The sequence below is a fragment of the Sciurus carolinensis genome, chromosome 4 (genome assembly GCF_902686445.1).
Source record: "Sciurus carolinensis chromosome 4, mSciCar1.2, whole genome shotgun sequence".
NCBI lineage: Eukaryota > Metazoa > Chordata > Mammalia > Rodentia > Sciuridae > Sciurus > Sciurus carolinensis.
The window spans coordinates 8,065,239-8,087,559 of record NC_062216.1 but is presented as its reverse complement, the minus strand read 5'-3'; the positions used below and the strand labels follow the sequence as shown (position 1 = coordinate 8,087,559).

The following is a 22,321-nucleotide window of genomic DNA, read 5'->3' as shown; positions in this document are numbered from 1 at the left end:
CCCAGCGGGCAGAAGTGGCGTGGCAGGTCCAAAGCTGCCAACCCAGCACTTGCCCACGTGAACCGGCCAGGTGTGAATGTCCGTGGCAGGCAGCAAGTGGGGGCACCGGATTTGCCCTGCAGCCTGGCTCTCACCTCAGGCTGCCTAAGACCAGCAAACCCTACAACCTCATGGGGCTCCTTCCTGGGCGGTCAGGTGCAGGACACACCTTGGGGAAAGGCAAGGAGGCAAGACAGCACCCCTAGCTGTCAGTCTGCCATCCCAGCCAGCCATTGGTCCACCTATCGGCCTGCACTCTACAGCCATTGGCTTAACCCATAACCTGCGAATTTTAACTGTTCAGTGATTGGCCAGATGTACTTAGCCGGGAAATGCAATTATTTAAGTGAAACTCCCCTGCCATGTTCTCTCTCACATGCTTTCTCTTTCTTCAGGGCAGACACTGTTAGTCTGCCGAATAAAATCTCTTGTGTGAGTTCGGGTCTGGAGTGGTTTGTCTGGACACCTTTTCACTTTTCATATATAAGTATGAGCCCTGCACAGCTCATATTACCCAGGATAATGTATTGACTAGTGTATGTCTGGATCTGCTTAATTCTGATAAATAACTGCTATTACAGGGAGAATGTGAAGCTTATACCATAGACAGTCTTTGGTACTGCTGTTGTTTCCCAGGTTCTGACCCTGGACTAAAAAGGCCACAAAAAGAAAAGTCTTTTCTTGGTCACACATATTAAGCATCTTTCTGCATCTACTACATGAAATCAAATTAAGTCCTATAATAAAATCTAAGGGTAAAGATTTAAGAATTAACAATGAATAACAAAACACACACTGAATTTGATATAAGACTTATTCAGGTGGAAGAGAACACGTCATCTTCTTGTCTGCATTTTTTTCAGATTCCAACAACAACAACATCTACACAGTGCTTCCTGTGCGGAGGCACTCTCTAAGCACATAAACTCCTTTATTTCATCTTTGAGGTGAGTGTACTATTGTTACCTAACAGCTGAGGACCTGAGGCTGAGTTTTCAGCAGTTTATCCAAGGCCACAAGCTAATGAAGGGTTTTAATTTCATTTTGTTCTAAATCTCTGTAGCCCTTGCCCCAGCATTTGCTGAAACGCACAGGCAGGACAAAAATGTACATAAAGAGGCATCAAGTCAGGCACGGTGGCACACACCTGTAATCCCAGAAGCTTGGAAGGCCGGAGGATCACAAGTTCAAAGCCAACCTCAGCAACTTAGTGAGACCCTGTTTCAAAATAAAAAATAAAAAGGGATGGGTGTGTGCCTCAGTAGTGAAGCACCCCTGGGTTCAATCCCTGGTACCAAATTACACACACGCACACATCCCCCCAAGAAAACAAGAGACATCAGAGAGACAACCGATCCTCAGACCCACTACACACACGGGATTCAGAATAACAAAGTGAAAATAAGGTGATGTCATGGCTACAGTCCCCTGTCTGCAATAAAAAGACAAACATGGCCAGGTCAGCACTGCTTCCTACCTGCTTCCCTACTGGGTCTGCCTATTCAGGAGCAGAAAGTCAAATCATCCCACAGGCATCAGCTTCAATTCTGGTACAGCAGTGAGGTTTGAAAGTACCTCAAGCAGAGCCCACAGCTCTCTGATCCTTTGCAGTATCAAGCTCTGCAACTGAGTGTCACAGCAGCCATGCTAGGAATGAGGTCAATTACTCCGGGTACTCGCTAGACCTTCTCTTCTTCTCCACCCCTGGGTTCAGGCTCTTTTCCCAGCACTCACTCCAAGCTGTTGTTAGCCCTTTCCCCTCATGTAACTGCCTCTACATTTATGCTATTCTCAGTCTTCTCCTTGATGGATTCCTGTGGGGAAAACGAAAGACATGAAGGGAAAAATGAAACTTAAGAGGTTCTTGTTTCAAGTCACTGTTTTAAAAGGTATATGGTCAAAATATAGTAAACACACAGGAATGTATACTTCCATCCTAAACACACTCACACACCAACATCTGTGTCATAACAGTGAGGTACCTTGATTCTTAGGATCCCACTTATCTTTTTCCATCCACAAAAGTTCTCACTACACTGTTCTTCTGTAAAATGTAACCACTTTGCAATATTCACTTGACAGATGTGAATGAAACATCAGACTTGGACACCTGCACCTTGTACCCTAGACCAACACCACCATTTGCTTCAGGAACAAGGCACTGAAGCTCCAATTACTAACTGGAGAAGTCACCTACCTTCCCACTTCACCCCACTAATAGGAGGTTTAAAGCAGATTGAGTGTACCAAAGAACAGGAGGTACCAACAGGGTTCAGATACTCCTTGAATCCAAGAAAATCCTCTGAAGCCACATGTCAACACTGAGTAATCCAATCTTTCCCTTGCTTATAACTACTTTAAGCAGGAGGGCAGGTCCACTAATTTCCATGGATCTATAACAATTTGTTAACCGGTTATGTTTCTGGTTTACAGGTTTACACAGAGACAGACAAACTGGGGGCAAGGAGGGAGAGTTGGAAAGGCAGCATACACTCTTGAGCAACAGCATCCTGAGCTTCAATCGGTAAAAACCATAATTTATTATCAAGTTTTTCTGGTTTTTTGCCAACTCAGACTTCAGAATAAATGGAATGTGTTATCTCTTTTCTCCCAAAAATTAGCAGGAAATCTCAATCCAAACTGATTCATCAAGGACAAAGTAGCCAAGAAACAACAAAAGACACTAAATAGTCTTGGAACTAAGGCCCTCAAACTCTTATTGAGAGTGTCTGTCTTCCCCCAGTTTCTGTTGCTGTAACAGAATACTTAATAGTAGAAGAGTTAAAAATAATAGAAGTTGATTTGGTTCATGGTTCTGGACACTGGGAAGTCCAAGAGCATGGCACCAGCATATGGCAAGGGTGTTCATGCTGCAAAATGACATGGTGAAAGGCATAAAGCAAGAAATCACACACCAGCAAGACAGAAACCACAAGAATAATACGAAGCCATATTTATAACAAGCCCACTCACAAGATAACTAATGCAACTATCACAATAATGACATTAATCCATTAAGGAAGTGAAACCCCCCATGATCTACTTACCTCTTAAAGGTCTTGCCTCCCAATACCATCACAGTGGCAATTAAATTCCAAAGAAGGATCCCAAGTTCAAGGCCAGCCTGAGCAACTCAGTAAGACCCTGTCTTAAAATAAAACTGGACTGCAGACATAGTTCAGCAGTACAGTGCTTGCCTAGCATGTACAAGGTCCTGGGTTCAATACCTAGCATTTCAAAAAAATAAAAATAATGTGTCCAGTCCAAATTCCTAAACTGAAATCTAAGGAGATGATGATATTACAAGGTGGGATTTGGGGATGTGATCAGGTCATGTGGGTTGAGCACTCATAAATGGGAGTAGTGCCCTTAGAAAAGAGGCCCAAGGGAACTAACTTGCCCCTTCTACCAAGTGAGAATACAGTAAAAAGGTACTGTCTCTAAACTAGAAAGTGGGCCCTCACAAACCTGCCAGCAACTTGATCTTGGACTGCCTAGTATCCAGAACTAAGAGAAATATGTGTTTTGTTTATATCCATCCACAATAGGCAGCTCTATAGAGACAGGCTAGAAATTAGTGGTTCCCAAGGGTAGCAAAAGAAACAAAGGGTGCTCTTTAAGTCTTTACAATGTCTGAAATTTAAATCTATTCTTAGATGTAAATCATTTACAGAGCAACACTGAATGCTAACCTTTGCTACTATAAATAAAAATTATACTCTGGTCTAACACTCAACGTAAGAATGTAGATTAGCAACTCAACATAAGAATGTCTTGAATCCATTTCTACTTTAGAAATATGAAAAAGAACTGAGAAAAGACTTCATCATGCACATTATTATTGAGTTCCTAAAGTCCACCTTTTCATAAGTGCTACCTACCTGGTCAGGTCGGGGGACAGGGTGGTTCAGGAAGGATCTGCTACAGGGTGGTCAACCATATGAGCAATCTGCACAGGAGATACCATGCAAAATATCTGCCATGAAGAATTTTGCCGGTGTTTTAATTATGTGCATGTGCTCAAGCATATATGCACTCCTGCACACGTAAGCACAAAAATATGTGCACAGCTAATTCAAAAGATGTCTAAGGGAAAATAAAACTAAATCTAAGGCTATATTGCCTGTTTCACTACTACCTACCAGAGATTGAGTGTTACAGCTTTCAAAAGACCCTTCTCCATCATGGCTCATGCTCTATGTGGATCTGACATCTTCAGGCGTTTTTTCCTCATTTTAGATTTGCGAAACAAGAGTTTCACGTGTAAGTTCCTTGGTCATCACGTAGTTCACAGTAGTTCGGAGTGTTTTCTAGAACCAAGCCTGCCCCCAAATAAAATGGGTTTGCTCTATTGTCACAGGAAATGGTATTGTAGAAAGAAGGGTATGTATGTATGTATGTATGTATCTATGTATTTACACATACCAGGAATCGAACTCAGGGGCACTTAACCACTGACTCATGTCCCCAGACCCAGCCCTTTGCTGTATTTTAGAGACAGGGTCTCACTGACTTGCTTTGGACCTCGCTAAGGCTGAGTCTGGCTTGAACTCACAATCCTCCTGTCTGAGCCTCCTGAGCCTCTGGGATTAGAGATGTGTGCCACCACACCCAACGTTTTTCACTTTCTCAAACAACCGAGAAAGCTTCTACACAAGCCAATTTTAAATTCCAAAGCTTTTTCTTTTCCTTTACTCCATGGTTATCTCCAGATGTGTTTGCCCACTCAACAGGAGCAAACACCAGAAAGTATGCTGGCCCCCCCAAAAATATGGCAAGAATAAAACACTACACAAGATTCACAGGGAAACATTTATTTTAACAAAGCAAAACCTGAAGGGGGACAAATCCTGTGAGCAGTCTGGCAGCACTGGACCCATTTCAATAGTCCGGCAGACCAAAACTTAATCAGTTATATAAAATCTCTTATCTCATACTTACATCATTAATATGTCAATAATTCCCATTTACCTGATTTGGGGACCAAAAGGTAAAATGTGCATTTCAGAGAACAGAGTTGTGTTGCCAAATACAGAATGAACACAATTCTACAGCCAGACTAGCTAACCTGGCATCTCTTACAAAGACGTAGGATGCTGAGCAAGTTGCTGACTTCTGTGCTTCAATTTCCAATCTGTGAAGTGGGGACAATGATACCCGCCCCAGTCACAGAAGGAAGGATTCAGCAAGTCACATATGCACATCGGAGATCCTCAAGGTGGCTGCTGTTATTCCAGTTACACATGGATACAGCCTTCCTCGACAGCCGTCTCCTGAAAGCAGAATGCTCTACATGACCCACCCCCACCAGTGCTTTAATGCCACTGCTGCCTCCAGAGAACGAATGTGTGACACTATTATGTACACAACCAACAGTCACCAGAACCAAGGATTTCACTCCAACATCAACAAGCTACCTGATGGGACACAAGACAAAAACAAGAGGACGAACCTGGCCCCACACTGCTAATGCCAGTCACCCTCGGATGCTCTGTGCAGGTGGAGGGCACTTTCATTTTTATTCTACACATATCGGTATTTTCATTTGACTTGCTGGCCACACCATATATTTCCTTGGTTTAAAAAATGCTAAGTTTCAACAAACACTATGAAAAACACTGACTTTAAAAATAAACACCACCACAGACTGGGAGTAGTTCAGAGTGTGCTTCTACATCCTATGTTCTGTGTGGCTCTCACACTAACGCTGGGACAAAGCAAAGCATCGGCTGCCGATTAGGCCCTTCCTAAATGAAGAACGAAGAGGGGACCTCACACTGTGCCAGGAACACACATGGAGACTGCAAGGCCTCCTCTCTAGTAGTAAGCACTCACTACGCTCTCCTCCAGATGGCAAGCAGCACTCCAACAAAACCCACATATTCAAAACAAGTATAAAAATGTTTATCATATATCCCTTTCCAAAGCAGCTGCTCCAGAGAGCAGACTCGCACAGCAATAAGGAAACCAAAGTGTATGTCCAACTAATGAAATCTACGAGCGAAGCAGCACACAGACTCAGCACTGGTAGCTGCCAGCTGCTGCCTAAATACTATTTTCCAACATCTTCTGAAGGCTAGTAGTTACTCAAATAGATTTTTAAAAGAAAATGAATGCAAAATATTGTAATTATTAGAAGATTATTATAATTAGGCATTCTGTTCTCTCCTTTGATGCAAGGAACAAAGTAGCTGTGACTGTTGAAAAGAACACAAAGTGCCTTCCTCTAGTTGCCTGTTAAACCGCTCAGAGGTCACACGCTCTACAGGGCACAGACCCTAGCCCAAAGGCTCGCTCTCCCACTGCCAGCTCTCACCTCAGGTCTCAACCAAGTACCGAGAGTCTCCTCATGATCTCATTCCACAACATCCTGGGAAGCAAAGGAGAAAGGACAGCAGAAGGACATGTTCACCTTCTCAAAGGTCCTAGGTTCACCCTCTAAATGATATTTAACCCAAGTTCCAAAGTGATTTAGAACTTCCTCTTATCTCTATGACAAGGAAAAAGATAACAAAGATTTGTTCACAACATCCATTCCTCAAATAGTAAGTACTCAAAAGTGTTTTAAACTTCTGATTATCTATCCTTGGTTTTTGCTCATTTTTCATTCCCATGCACTACTCCTCCTTCCCCTACCAGACCAGAGACCATCAAAACACATGGTCTAGCTGTCTGCCAACAGCAGACAGCATTTCCCAGGAGCTATCTTTTTTTAATGATACAGTGTAAATGTACAAGGGCAAGAATATAGGTTTGCAACCTTGTCCTTCTGAGAGAGAGAGAGAAATTGATTTGCATTTAAAGTCTGACAAATTAATATCAATCTCTGACTCCTAAGAACAAGACTCTGTTTGACATTCTATGAACTCATTTTACAAGGTCCTCAATTTCTGTACTGAATGTTCCAAAACTGACAGCATTATCATTGCCCTACACTTAGCAACTAAGGCACATTTATGAAGTTTTCCAATTTCAAAAAAACTGAAGACTCTCACAATTGAAATAAACCTAGGACATTATCTAACCCAAATGATCAACAGATGTCAGATGTCTAAACCCTTTGTTTTGATCCTTAAAGTCATTTTAAGATTAGGAAAATGGGTATTATCATTTCTAACTTACAGAATCAGGGTCTGTCTCCTGAAATAAATGATAATTTTTTTTTTTTATATTAAACTAAGAATAAAGTTCCCAAGAGAAAACCATGGTACTTGAAACAGGGGAAAAAATGGTTTCAAATATATGGCAAACTGGTATTTTTATTAAAATATCTCTATTTATGAAATGTGTATACTTCATAAAAAATTATATTAAGTCAAAGTTCGTATCAAATTGCTTTCCTAAACATCACGATGGTGCCCCACAGCACTCTGCACTCCCACATCTAAGGACTACGCAACACTGTGGGCGGGAAGGCAACGCACCTGCTGCCAGTCCCACCACTGCCCTACGCTGGGCTGGGCTGGGCTGGGAAGAACCAGCGAAGAGGACGCCCTCGCAAAGCTGGAGGACCTTTCTGAAAGAAAGCCCCATGTGCTTGCAGATCCAGCAAGAGACCTCCTCTGGCCTTCTGCTTGGTGAGTATTTTTAAGTAGTTGAGTGCTGGGCAACATCTGGCACCCCTGGTGAGATGTTCCTGCTGGCAGAGCAAAGATTTCAGCTGCTCTGATGACAGCCACTTCCAGTGTGACCAATGCTGAGGAGACGGGGAGGACGTAGGCAATACCCACGGAGTCAATGCACATAAACGCCATGCACACACAAGGCCTGTTATTTTGTCCAAAATGCAACAATCATGCCAAGGAGGCAGAGGTCCCATTCTAAAGATGTGAAAACCAAGGCTCTGAGAACTAGCAATTTGTTCCAAAACCTGAGCCAATGGCACTGTGGAAACAGAAGGCACGTTATATGCAGAGTTAAAGCGATGCACAAAGAAGACCTGCATGTTCCACTTCTTACGGCACACAGCAGACACAGCAGTTGTGCAACCGACGCACAACCATCCGACCACAGATTCCTCCCTCCTTATCCCACACCAAGCAGTCGATGTGCCCCTTTCACAGCCGGCAATACACTACACGTCCTATTTGAAGGTTCACTTATACCAAAGTTTCAAGAAAACAAGTTGCCTTGGTATTTAGTCTAACTGACTCTTGGTCAACTACAGAAGTTTCACAACCTGCGACACTACAGAAAAGAACATGGGTGTTACAAATTGAATTGTGTCTCCCAAAAAGACATCTGGAAGTCCTAACCACCCCAACCCCAATCCCTCAGAATGGGACCTTAGGGACCACATTTGGAAATACAGTGACTCCAAATGTAATTAAGATGAGGTCATAATGGAACAAACTGGGCCCTTAATTCAATATGACCAGTTTCCTTATAAGAAAAGAGAAGTTCCGACACAAACACAGAGGAAGTGACAGTGACAAGTGTTAAATACTGAGGTCCTGCAGCTGAAAGCACCTTCCTTGAGAAAACTCACTCTAAGATGGATAGTTGGGGTTCACGTTGACAAATATCCCTTTATAAAAGGAAAATGATTGATTAACTTACCATTTTCTATTGAGTAATACTGGACTTCAACAAACTTCATAAAGAACAGATTAAAATAAACCTCTACATACATTCAGTTCACCTAACATTTCAATGGCAAGAGATTAAAACCACCACAGAAGGCAACCAGACCCCAGAGAAGGGTCCCAAGTAAACCTCCCAGACCGGCTGAGGCTGTTCTCAAGGTACAATCAGATCCAAAGCTTCCTTGGTGTGTGTGTTTACACTGCATTTATACTTCCATTTGTATGGCAAAGCTCTGTCTTCTCCTCCTACAAAACCCTGGGGTTCAAGCCCTTCCCACCAACTGAAGTCCAACTCTGGTTTCCTGAGCCAGAACCTCCCCGTCACTCCTCACACTCATCATCTATCCATCCCTGGTATAGATGCCCTGTGCCAACTCTATGTGATGCTGAAATGCCACACATGTTCATTCATTCCAACAGATAATGTCCCCTGCTACATACAAATAACTTGAGAGCCTAGCCTTAAAAAGAGTTCAGCAAGGGAGAAAACAGATTATAATTAAGATAAATATAAATAAAGTACCAAGTGCCAAAAGTATTTTGCTTAGGGAAGTTCAAAGTCAAAAGTGATTTTCTAGCCAGGCATGGTGTCACATGCCTATAATCTCAGCAGCTCAAGAGGATGAGGCAGAACTGCAAGTTCAAAGACAGCCTCAGCAACCTAGCAAAAGACCCTGTCTCATGTGGCTCAGTGGCTAAGCACCCCTGGGTTCAATCTCTGGTACCCCGCTGCCAAAAAAAGTGACTATGTGGAAAAGACCAGGACCAGCTTTTATAGAAAAGATGCAGTTCAAAGAGGTCGAAATTCGAACACGGAGCAGTGGAAAGTGCTATCTAGACCAGGGTGTCCTAACCTGGGCACGGGAGATGTTTGGAGTGGGTAATTCTTTTCTGGTCTAGGGCTGTACTGGTATTGCAGGATGTTCAGTAGCATCCTAGGCCCCTTCCCATTAGATACTAATAGTACCCCTCTAGCAGTGACAACCCCAAAGTCTCTCAATAATGCCACATATCCTGGGGGTGAGGGAGAGGCCCAAACATCCCTGGTTAGAATGAAGAAATCAGATTTACAGAACAATGGAAACAACTAGTACAGGGCTTTAGTTACCAGAGCACTGTAATACCAGAGGACTGTGAATGTCAGAGCCAAAACGCAGCAGTGAAACACAGGGTTAGAAGTCCTCTGGAACCATAAGGCCACAAACTTAAGGTTTAAAAGTCTGCGTGTGTTCTGTGAATAAAGAGGATCCAACAAAGGTGTCTGATCTGACAGCAACCAGGTCAGAGCACTAAGATTTGTCAACATGCTGTTTGGAGAGAATGGATGGTTAATATCCTTAGGTGAGAGGATTTTAAAGGGCTGCTGCAGAATTAAACCATTCATGTACGATATTTTCCTCATCAACTAAAGGGTAGTAAACTTTTTTAAGTCAAAAGCAAATATATGTATGTTAATTCATAAAAAAGTTTCTTTCTTAGTAGGTCATATAATAGACTTTTTGTGGAGATACTGTTTTGACTGCAGGGCAGACGGTACGTTGAACAATGTGCTTGCTTAATTTTATTCACAGATAGTAAAGCACATGCGCGGTGTGTGTGTTTGAGAGAGAGACAGAGAGAGAGAGAGAGAGAGAGACACTGAGAACTGAACCCACGGGAGAGCTCTACCACTGAGCAACATCCCCGGCCTTTTTATTTATTTGAGGACAGGATCTCCCTAAGTTGCTTAAGGCCTCAACTAAATTGCTGAGGCTGGTCTCAAACTTGCGATCGTCCTGTCTCAGCCTCCCAATTACTGGGATTACAGTGCATGTGCTACTGTGCCAGATTGGAACAGTCTTTTTATACAAGCAGAGGACAAGATACAGTTTACAAAGTGACTACAGTTTCTCTAGATCTCACTTACAATGAGAACAATTAATCAGTATATATTTCTGTGCTTTAGTATTGTTACACCTTTATAATGCAGAATTTACTTTGAATAAAGCAAGGCATTTTAAGAAAAAATCATGTAAAGGAGGAAAATTTGTTCAGGAAGAACCCTATCAAATTTCAATACTATGGGGCCAAGTGGAGAAGACTGTTGACATTCTAACAAATTGGTGAGCATGTTCTAGATGCATCAAGCTTTATATGTATAAACTAGTTCTCAAAACAGCCATGGGGCAGTAGCAGCCTCTTCCACTTAAAGTTGTCCCGGATCATACATAAAATAAACGCCATCTTACGCACGAGCACACTGAGGAATGAAGAGCACAGAAGTTAAACAACTCACACACATGGCCTGGTCTGAGGCAGGGACTGGCGTCCAGGAGGGAAGACTAGGCTCCCCAGGATCTCCGAGCCTTAGTTACCAGGTACATGAGGTCATGCCATAATGAGGGAATTGGAAGAGCACTCTTCTGACTAAAATACCAGACATTTTTCACTGGGGAATCTGCAAAATAGGTGATACTGGTTTGTGTTTTTCAAACCTGCTCATCACTGTGCAGCATTATCATTAGGACAAACATTTTACCTGGCGATGGTCACACTACTATGGAAATAATTAATTCTTAAATATTTTTAGGTAGCACAATGGTTAACTGGGAAGCCCTTGACTAGCACACTGAGAAGTGCAATGCCTTCAGCTAAATGGGGTGACCAGGGAATGTGTTCAGACCAGTTTTGTTTGTAGTCCAAAAATAATATCCCCAGCTACCACAGGTGGGATGATGCGAGGGAAAGACCAGGCCACGCCACATTTAAGCTGACAGAAAGGAAAGCATTAAAGCTATATTAATAAAGGGCAACTAGACCACAAATTACCTCACACACAGTAAATATTTGACCTACACCACCATGCAGAATCTGTTCTAAAGGTTTCAGTGTATAGTTTTTATTCTCATTAAATTTACAGCTTAATCTCTCAAGTACCATGGTATGAGAGATCTAATTACTAGCCACACAGGACAAGGATTTTAACTTCATAAGAAGAAACAAGAACCTTCACCTAGACCCCAGCACAGTCTCAACTTGTGGTATTATGTAAATAAGCTAATTATTAAATAGCCTCTAAATACATATACTTATTATTTTCATGTACTAGTAGCCTAGTTTTTAAAAGCCCAAGAATGCCAGAAAATGTAATCTAACTAATATTTGGAATAATAGAACAGTTATTTCAAAGCAGCTGTTAAGACCCATCCATACAGGGCTGGGGATTAGCTCAGTGGTGAGCACCTGCCTAGTATGCTGGGGCGGGGGGGGGGGGGGGGGGGGAGCTGAGTTTACTCCTAGGCCTGGGTTTGCTCCTAGCACCACAAAACAACACCAAGTCCATGCAAGAATGATAGGTCTCTATTTTTTAAGTATTTTATGGATTTCTATAGGAATTTTATAAAACATATTAACATGTTTTGATGGAGGACACGTTGTTTTATGTTTGTCACACTTAACCGTTTAACACCTTTATAAGGAATTTTTACATTGTTTTAATCATCCTCAAGGGTTACTAGCACAACAATCATAAGAATCCAGAATATTACAGTACATAAAGTTTTAGTTGTAAATTTCCAAATTTAGGTATAATTTTGCACATTTTTAGGTAATACACCTTGTGATCTATACAATTAACAGATGAGAAACAGCGTCACTTTTGGAGGTAGTTACCTGAGGAAAACACCCAAACAATGTCACCATATATGGGACACGGTTTTATCAAATGACATTAGCTGTAGTCACAAATCACAACCCAACTCCACCTAAAACCAGATGGATTACACTTTAAGACTGGAACACTGATGAGTCTTAGGGACATGGATATAATACTTTTAATTTAGTCTAGAAGGCCATTGCTACCCTCAATAAAATTTCATCTAAAGAAAAATGATTTAGAACTCTATTGCAGGACTATGGATGTAGGTCAGTGGTAGAAAACTTGCCTAGCCTACACAAGCTCAGAGTTCCATAAGTAGCAACCACTAACGAATAAACAAAATTTAAAAAAATACTCTAGTAGAGTTGTATCACTATATCTCAATAGCTCACACTTCAAATAATTAAACTTAGCTATGTTTTTTTAAAGCTTATTTGAATAACAATATTTTGCCAGTCCAATGAAAATAGGGACACTTTGTTTTCATATGACTCTCAAATTAAGAAATAGTTTATAATTTCAAAGAGAAATATGAAATGAAGTCTTATGGGGCCCCCAAATCCTAAAATATTTCTTTATCAAGAATGCTTATTGACCCCTGAATGAAATCAGAATACAAAGTGTTAAAAGGCAAATACCTCTAATATTCTTTAACCAGTAGCATTTCTATATATACAATATATAAAGCATATGATCCATGTATGCATGTAATATATATATACATCACATATGTTTATTTGCTCTATGTGATATGTATAATACATAATTTTATATGATATATACATGATGTATGAATATATTGTCCCCCCATAACCTGGAGGATACTTGTCTAAGCACAGAATTCATCCTTTCTTGGTCTCTGCCCACCAAGCAAGCACCTGCTGGCATGGGGCAAAGCTGTTGCCCAGGCTGGGTACGGCATTTGACAGCCACTCTTCTACCATGGCTAGCTGCAAACCACATCATGAGAGTGGGAACAGTGTGTCGCTAAAGCCACTGTCTCCAGCTGGATGCTGAGGGTGCTGAGTTCCAGAGGGATGTCACAGACACCATGAGTCAGGACCACCCACACTAGACCAGGCATTTCTACAGGTTAAGCCACTGACATGTGTTGTTACAGTTACTGAAGAAACAAACTGTAATAATCACTAAAATAGATGCAGATCTGCTGTCTTTTCCATTTAACTTCTACTCTATTTGGAAGTTCTCCCACTCATCCTTAAATAAAAAAAGAAAGAAAAAGAAAAATTATGAAAACAGATTGTTTATATTGCAGAAAGTCGTCTGTTTATTCTACCCATCAGTCTTTCCTTGACAACTGGCTACTGTTGCTCTTTTTTGTTTACTGTATGCTCAGATTAATTTTAATTTAAAACCTCACTGTAACCACCATTTCAAATGAACCAAATTTAAAACAATTCCTGCTATACGCATGCTTGTTCAAGTGCTGATGAAGGAATGGAACATTACCACATTCCATCCAATGACCACAGAAGTAGAAATTTAAAACTGGATTAAAATAGCCTCTGTTCACTTCTTAATTGTATATAAGGACCAACAAAGCATGAGAAGAGTAATAAATTTCATGTAACCTTGAAACACTAGAATATATCTCAAACTAGAATTTCCCAAGTAACAGAACCTACATTTTCAAGAATTGCATCTTGACGCCATCACTGATTCAAGAGCACATCACTTATGCCACAATGCATGCTCTGTAACATGGTTCCTTCAAATGGGAATGGCAACAGTAAAATTTAGAGGACATAGCCTTGGTTCATGGGTAATTCTACCCAGTATGTAATGTTTTGACGCTGTCAAGGGCAAGATTTTTCAGAAGAGATGAGACTTAGCAAAAAAAAGGAAGATAATGATAACAAGAAAAAAAAAAAAAAAAAAACTCCCTGCTACTATTTTTATTTTGATTGTCATTGTTTTTGCTGGTGCTCAAGTCACAATTACATGGTTTATTAAGTAATCTGGCGTTAATTCTACTTTTTCTGCACAGCACTGTATTTGTAGTGCATGATTTTGCAGAATGGGAAGTTTCTCAGGAACACACATATCACTTTACAGTAGATATGATTGCATCAAACATTGAGACAGTAAAGTCCAGCATGGTGGCACCACACCCTGTAATCCCAGCAATTCAAGAGGCTGAGGCAGGAGGATTCCAAGTTCGAAGCCAGCCTCAGCAATTTAGCAAGGCCCCTAAACAACCAGTAAGACCCTGTCTCACAAAAAATATAAACAGGGCCAGGGATGTGGCTCAGTGGCCTTTGGACTGGGTTCACTCCCCAGTCCAAAAAAAAAAAAAAACTAAGACAGTAAGAGCCAGGGATATAGTTCAGTGGTAGAGTACTTGCTTAGCATGTGCAAGGGCCTGGGCTCAATTTCCAAAATAAAAAACAGAATTGAGACCGTGAATTGCAAATGTCAAGCAATAAGCAAAATGACACACTCTAATCTTGCAGGGTCCCTTCAAAATCATTTAACATGCCTGACAGTATCATCTCACTTAATCATAAAGGCCTCATGAGTTACACATCAACTCATTAGATTACTACATCTTGAAAGCTACCTAAGATTATGGGTCTCTGGCAGTGAAAAGCCCACAGAGTCCACAAATGCTACAGACATTATCTGATTTTCAAGTTTTCCAATTCATCATGCAATTGCTTTTAACTCCCCTCCCTTCCCTCATACTGGGGATTGAACCCAGGGGTACCCGACCACTAAGCCACAACCCGGCCCTATTTTGTATTTTATTTACTGAGTTGCTTAGTGCCTTGCTTTTGCTAAGGCTGGCTTTTGAACTCATGATCCTCTTGCCTCAGCCTCCCAAGCTACTGGGATTACAGGTGTGCGCCACTGTGCCTACCTCAAATTCTCCTTCATTTTGACAACTTCTGTTTAATCTGAAAGCTGGGTACCGAGTCCCTTTATTGTAGTTTCTCTTCTCAAAGGCACACCATCACATACTAGGTACCAAAAACACGGAGGCAATTAAATTTTGAGTATATAATTTTTTTAACTAGAAGGCATAATCTTTTCTTTCAGAGTAAGCCTTGAGGAAAACTGCTTTACAGAAGGCAAATGGCAACATCTTAAATATACCGGGCTATTTACAACTATTTAGACCAAACAAAATGACAACTTGGAGTTCTACATATTTCAATCCAGAATCACAAACTGGCAGAGCATACAACCCACTCTATCTTGTGTTTGCCCATTTACCCTGGCTCCCACCTTTGCCCGCCATTGGCTCAAAGATTTCTGACCCTAAGATTTCTGGTTACAAGGTTCATGGGTTTTCTCAGCACTGCCATATCTAGTACATTTCTAGATGAAACTCAAAGGATATTATTTGGGTGTGTGCAGCTCCTGGGTGTGCTTGCTGACACACAGAGCTAAGAGCTTACCATCAGTCAGGCGCACATAACTCTCCTCATCCCTCCTCCAGCCCTTCTCCTGGTCAATCTACAAAGCAGAATACCGTCCTCTCTGCTCCTTCATTCCCATCTCTGATGGAATTACTTAATACCCCATTAGGTCACTTCTCCCCCTGCATTCACTAGTTTCTGGTTTAGAAATTCTATCCTCGGCACAGATTTCAAAAAGTATAATTTCAAAAAATAAAACAATTCTGAAATATGAGACATGAAATTTACTGAGTTAATTATCAATTTTCCCAGCACAATAAAATACCTCTAACGGGCACTTCTAAGAATGAGCCACCAAAGGTGATCATTCTTATTCATAATTATGACTTGAAGTACTTCAAACTTTCAAGAAAAGTCCAAAACAAAGTAATATTCAATTCAATAAAGTTATATAGTTTGTTAAATGTCTTTACATTATTCTCAATTTTAGGCAAAGCATAAGGCAATAGCAACTGTTTGATTAATGCACTTTCCACCAATCCATTCCAGTTAAATATGAGATCTAATCATAGAATGTTTAAACACTTAAGAAGTTCTATTAAAGTCATCTGCAGAGTTTTTTTCACACATTTCATCCCTCCAAACCTAATCTGCCTGGAATTTATGTTTACAAAAATAATACCAAGTGATTCTAATGTGCACTCCTTCTCCTTGAGAATTACTTCTGTCAACACTAGTAGAAATCAGACTTTCAGAATTGTGGCTCTCATCCCTATTTATGCACTGCTTGAGAACTTTCTAAAAACCCAAACTTTCAAAATAAATAGGTTCTCAGGCCTATCCCAGAACTCCTGAACTGTATCTCTTATGGTGGACCCAAATCTCTGATTCCCCAGTTGGTTCCAATGCACAGTCACAGTTTGGAAATGATTGTTTGGTAACCTTGAGGACAGAACTGATGCTCTCAGTGTTTCTAACAGGTCAACAGAGAACCAACAAGGGCACTACCTGTAGATAAGATAAGACTGCTGGAGGGCAATAAGAATGGGACAGGAGGGTAAAGTCAACCCCTACATGTCCATTTCTGTTATCTGGAAACCACAGGTTGGAAAGTGTCTACCATGAGAAAGAAACACGGGCGGAGTGCTGAAAACAGTCCTGAAGACACAGCCCCAGTGATAGCTCAGCTGTGTGGGTTACATTAGCAGTCACCATCAACTCCAAGCCTTGGAAGCCTACCCCATCTCTGTGGGCTATACATCAGACTAGAAGTCAGAGGTCTCCAAGAACCTCAACTGTACACCAAAAGCCCCTCAGGGGCTGAGGATACCATCCCTCTACTTTCAATAAGCCAGAACACCAAAGTTCCAAAGTAAAGGAAAGTAACTGGTTCGTCCACAGCTCAGCTGTCCAGGACTTTCATGCAGAGCCTCCTGGTATGGAAAACTGGACCTATTTTGCCATCAGTAAGATATGGCTTCAAAACTTTCTTCCACCTGTTACCAATGACATGAATTGCTTAATCACTCAGAACTCAATTCTTGGTCTGCAAAATGCACACACAAAACATGTGCAAAGTATGTGAGACAAAATGTGTAAAAACAGAATTTTCTGTTTTCTGTCCTCCTTAGTAATTCTTCTATTTCTTCTCAAGTCTCTTAATTCCAACCACACAGTCTAACATGATTCAGCTTCTACTATTAGTGCTCACCTCAGCTTAATGCAGTTATCATGTACAGGTTCTCTCAAAACCTAACTAGGAGCTGGGATACCATGAGGCATGAATCCTTTATTTACCTGTTCCTCCAAAACTAACATGAAAACTTAAATTCCTTAATTGTACTGACAACCACCCAAACCCACCAGTACCTAGATTCAGACTCACTTCTTTTTTTCAGTATTTTTTTAGTTTGTCAATGGACCTTTGTTTTATTTATTTATTATTTATTATTTATTTATTTATGTGGTGCTGAGAATCAAACCTAGTGCCTCACATATGCTAAGCAAGAGCTCTACCACTAAGCTATGATCCCAGCCCTCAGACACTTCTTGAGGACAGTTATTTTTCTTTTTAAACTCAGATTCCAGTTTTAGTAGAGCCAGTGACTATCAAACCTTCAAGAATATTAGAATTACTAGGTAGTTTGTTTAAAACACAAATCTCACCCTCACCAACCGAATAACTGATTCCAGCAAGAATTCTCAATGAATGATAAAACCACAAAGTATTAAGTTTTTAAGAATCAGACACTGATCCCCACGAGTTTCAGTAGTCTCCCCACCCAAGTCCCATACCTCTAATATTCACTAGTACCAATCCCTATATATATACTGTTTTATCCCATATATACATACCTACAACGAAGTCTAACTTATAAATTAGGCACAACAAGGAGATTATAATAAAAAATAAAACAGCTATAATAATATAGTATTAAAAGTTATTTGATATGTAAAACATTAAAAGTATTAAAAGTTACTTAACAATTTATTATGTCTGGAATATGCCATTTAATATTTTCCAACTATAGTTGGCCACAAAATTGAATCCAAGGAAAGTGAAACTCCCCAGATGGGGTGGGTGAATGCCTGTACTTCCTGATTGCAAAGAGGAGAAGTTATTTTTATAAGTAGAAATCTAGCAGTCACGACCTTAAGTAAGAGATAAAAATTAATACCACTAATAGTAGGATAATTCATGTTGTACATTACTGATACAATGTAAACATGGAGCAGAAAGCCATTGGTTTGACACATATATGTAGCCTGGGTATAATCGAGCCCCCATAGCAATTTCAAGTTAACCAGAAAGGAGTGCAAACAGTACCCCATAGCAATTTCAAGTTAACCAGAAAGGAGTGCAAACTAGGAATAGAAAAAAAACTGGCCTGTGCTCTGCAAAAAAGTCAATGCAATGAGGAAAAAAAAAAACAGTGAGGTAACCACTCTAGTTAAAGACACGTGACTATAACGCATAAATTTTGATCAAATCCCTGTTTGGGGGGGCTATAAAAGACATCGTTGAATACAATTGGCAATCTGGGTATGAGCTGTTATATGACTCTACAGAATCAAGGAATAATGATGAAAGCACTGTTAATCATCTTAGGTGAGATAATGGTATTCTAACTATGAGGCTTTACTCAGAACATTTCCCATTTGAGGTGAAGTATTCAGAAAGGCACCCCATGTGATATATGCCACATACAGAAAAGCCACTTCATCAACAATTACTGACTTGGGGAATATAAAGAGGTGTTCCCCACACTCCTTCCCACCCCCCACCCCAGGCTTATATGTTTGTAAATAAAGACAACAGAAATATCCATTCCCTGACTCTCCCCTAGACCAACTCCCTGGGGCTCTAATTCTAAGTCTGTGGCAGAGCTGAGAATCTGCATGACAATGCACCCTTTGGGGTTTCCTACACACAGAAGCTTGGGGCCCCACTATAAATACAGCCTAGCAGACGAAGTCAGGCCTGCTGCCTGCCTGCACTCCCGCACATCCCTGCAGCCTCTATTACCCGCAGGCTTTCCACGCTGTAGTCTTGGGGTCCTCTTCACCTTTGCTATTCTTCTCTTGCTCAGCACATTTAAAACAAAATGCGGGGTGGGGGGACCAAAATGATGACAGAGAAAGCTAAGACTTACAACTCTGAGAGCAAGTAAGAGCAAAACAGGAATACCAACTCCACCTCCCTTCCAGAAGTGCAGTGAGGAGGACTCATGTTTTCACGTCCACTGTCCTGTGAGCTCAATGTCCCACTTTTGTGCTACAATGAGTGAAAAGCAGTCTGTTCTGTAAATCCAGGACCAAGATAACACAGAAATAATTTCCCCACATTAAAAAGTAAAAAGACAACAATGTTGCACTCAAGACAAAAAGTTATTTGAAAACTACTTTGATGTTTCAAGATAAAGAGGTAAATATGAATATGATTATTAAGGTTTGGATCTGGAGTGGTCACCAAAAAAGTCATGTGAAAAAAAGTCCCAGTGCAGCAGGGTTTGGAGGGGGCCTTTATGAGGTGACTGGATCATGCGGGCACTGACCTCATGAATGGATTAACCCATTTTGGAAATGGTCTCATTGAAGGAAGCAGGCCATATGGGCATGTCCTTGAAAAGTATAGTTGTCCCCAACCCTTTCTCCTCTCTGCATCCTGGCCACAGGAGGTACAGCAGCTTTGCTCCACCACACACCTAAGCCTCACTGCAGCCCATAAACACAGGAGGTCAAGGGGTCCATTGAACGAAAAACTGTGAAACTAAGGAAGGAGATAAAAATGGGGACCTCAGGGCTGGGGTTATAGCTCAGTGCAGAGCGCTGGTCTAGCATGTGTGAGGACTGGGTTCAATCCTCAGCACCACATGAAAATAAAATAAACAAAATGAAAGTATTGTGTCAATCTACAACTAAATTTTTTAAAATATTCCTCTAAATAAAAAAAGTGGGACCTCAGAGAACAGGGATCCCACCACCCCAGATTAAAACCCTGGGTTAAAGTTTTTGTGTTGTTTCTGACTGCCTGAATGGAAGACCCACTCACACGTGGATGCCCATACATTCGGTTGTTGTCCCAGTTGTCCTTGACTACACTAATATTAGTCAACCCAAAGAGTTGTTTTGAACCCAAGCAATTCTTTAAGAACAAGTACAGGACAAACTCAGGTTAAGAGACACATTAAGACATCCCCATTATGGAATAAGAAATTAAACTTGTACTTTCAATTGAGTCAGAGAAAGAGAACAATCAAGGGGGACTCTCCAATGAAAGGTGAGTTCATCATCAAACAGTACAGAAACCCCTAGACAGCAAGGATGGAAAGCACCCTCTTTGGGACCCCCCCCTCCCACAATTAGGAGCTTCCTGCTTGCTTTAATGAATCTGCTACTGATTTCTCCCCTCTGTCATCTTCCAGTGCAGGAGACAAGAACCTCCAAGGCATCACAGGCGTTACAAAACCATAAGCTAAATAAACACTTCCTTCAAGTTCTTTATCTCAGGTATTTTGTCACAGCCACAGAAGGCTGAATCCTCCAAGCAAATCCTATCTTTCCCAAAAACCCAACTCAAGCCAAAATCCTAGGAAAAAAATTCACTTAACAGAATTATTTATCAAAAGCACTTAACATAGCAGCTATCATTTAAAAGAACTTTTTAAACACTAACTTTTCAAAGTTAAAAACCACATATAAACAATAAATTACAAGAGTTGACAATTAGGTTCTATTCCAAAAAAGAAATTAATATTGGCAAACAAGTCAAAAAACCTCCAAAATATATGGCTTTAAAAAATAAATTCACTGCTTTAGTTTCAGAGTAAAAATTTATAACGACTGCAAAAAAATGACCATTTTAAAATATAATTTTAGCTACATTAAAGTTAGCTGACAAACCAACTTAACAAATTTTTCAGCAAGTTTAGTGTAGTGTAAATTTAATATTAACTAGTAAGCTATGTAACTAACTAGTAAGCAGACTGGAATGTAGCTCAGATACAGTGCCTGCCTAGCATGCACAAGGCCCTGGGTTCAATCCCCAGCACCGCAAATAAATAAACAAATAAATAAATTTAAGGGACATTAAATGTCAACCAATTTCACTCCTTACTTGATAAGATGATATGAGGACTGTAGGCTGGCGGCCTAGTGGGACGGCAGATGAGGAAGAAGACCCGACCTCTGAGGAGGAAATGAAGAGACTGGAGGAGGTGCAGCAGGTGGGCAGGATAAGAGAGACTTTTTTCTAAAGAATTTCCATGTATAATGTGGGTTTGGGGATGACCAGAACCCTTACACTGAGTCAGTGGACATTCTTTAAGACCTTGTCATACAGTTCATCACTGAAATGACTCACAAGGCAATGTCAATTGGAAGACAAGGTCGAGTACCAGTTGAAGATATTGTCTTCTTGATTCAAAAGGACCCAAGGAAGTTTGCTAGGGTTAAAGACTTGCTTACTATGAACGAAGAGTTGAAACAAGCTAGAAAAGCATTTGATAAAGCAAACTATGGATCTTGATACTTTTTGATGAAATTTCATTCTCTTCTGTGGAAACTCATATGTAATAACTGTGTATTTTCTACAGCAATGTCCTAATACCTAGGCATGTAAACGAAGGATGGAGAAACAAAGTTTTCAGACTTTATTTTCATGTCTTTGATTTTAGATCGATACTTGAGCCTTTAATTGCCTGCCTTTCATGACCACACTTGAATTAATTACTGGGTTTTAATGACTACACGTACGTTAAAATATCTTGAAAATTATGCAGTTCCTTCTGACTTTTGACTATCTAAAGGATGCAGTAGTATTTGTATTAGGTATATTGTGTCATTATAAGCTATACTATAGCTGTTTAATATGTGAAATCTAAATGTCATTTTGACTATGACATGAGACATAAGCCTTACATATTTGAAGTTTTTAGACAACTGTGGTCTGAGAGGTTAGTAAAGATAGTGAACTGGTTTGTGTTTCTTTTAAGGAGATGTATTTGAAACTACAAGTTTTTCTAAGAATGTTTGTGTGTCTTAAAAGATAATTTGTTTTAATATTCTTTTCTAAAGAGTGTTTTTTTATTTTTTTAGAAACTTAAATTTCATATTGATGCTTCCATGTTGAAAGGCCTTTTTGATTTAAAACCATTTGGGACTTATATTACTTTTTA

General features: G+C 40.4%; 1 protein-coding gene and 1 pseudogene across 1 annotated transcript in view; one reads left to right on the top strand and one right to left on the bottom strand.

Annotated features, from left to right (window-relative positions):
* Xkr6 (XK related 6) overlaps positions 1-22,321 on the bottom strand; it is a 244,250-nt gene that overhangs the window by 214,790 nt on the left and 7,139 nt on the right.
* On the top strand, positions 21,275-21,672 carry LOC124982126 (transcription initiation factor TFIID subunit 13-like; annotated as a pseudogene).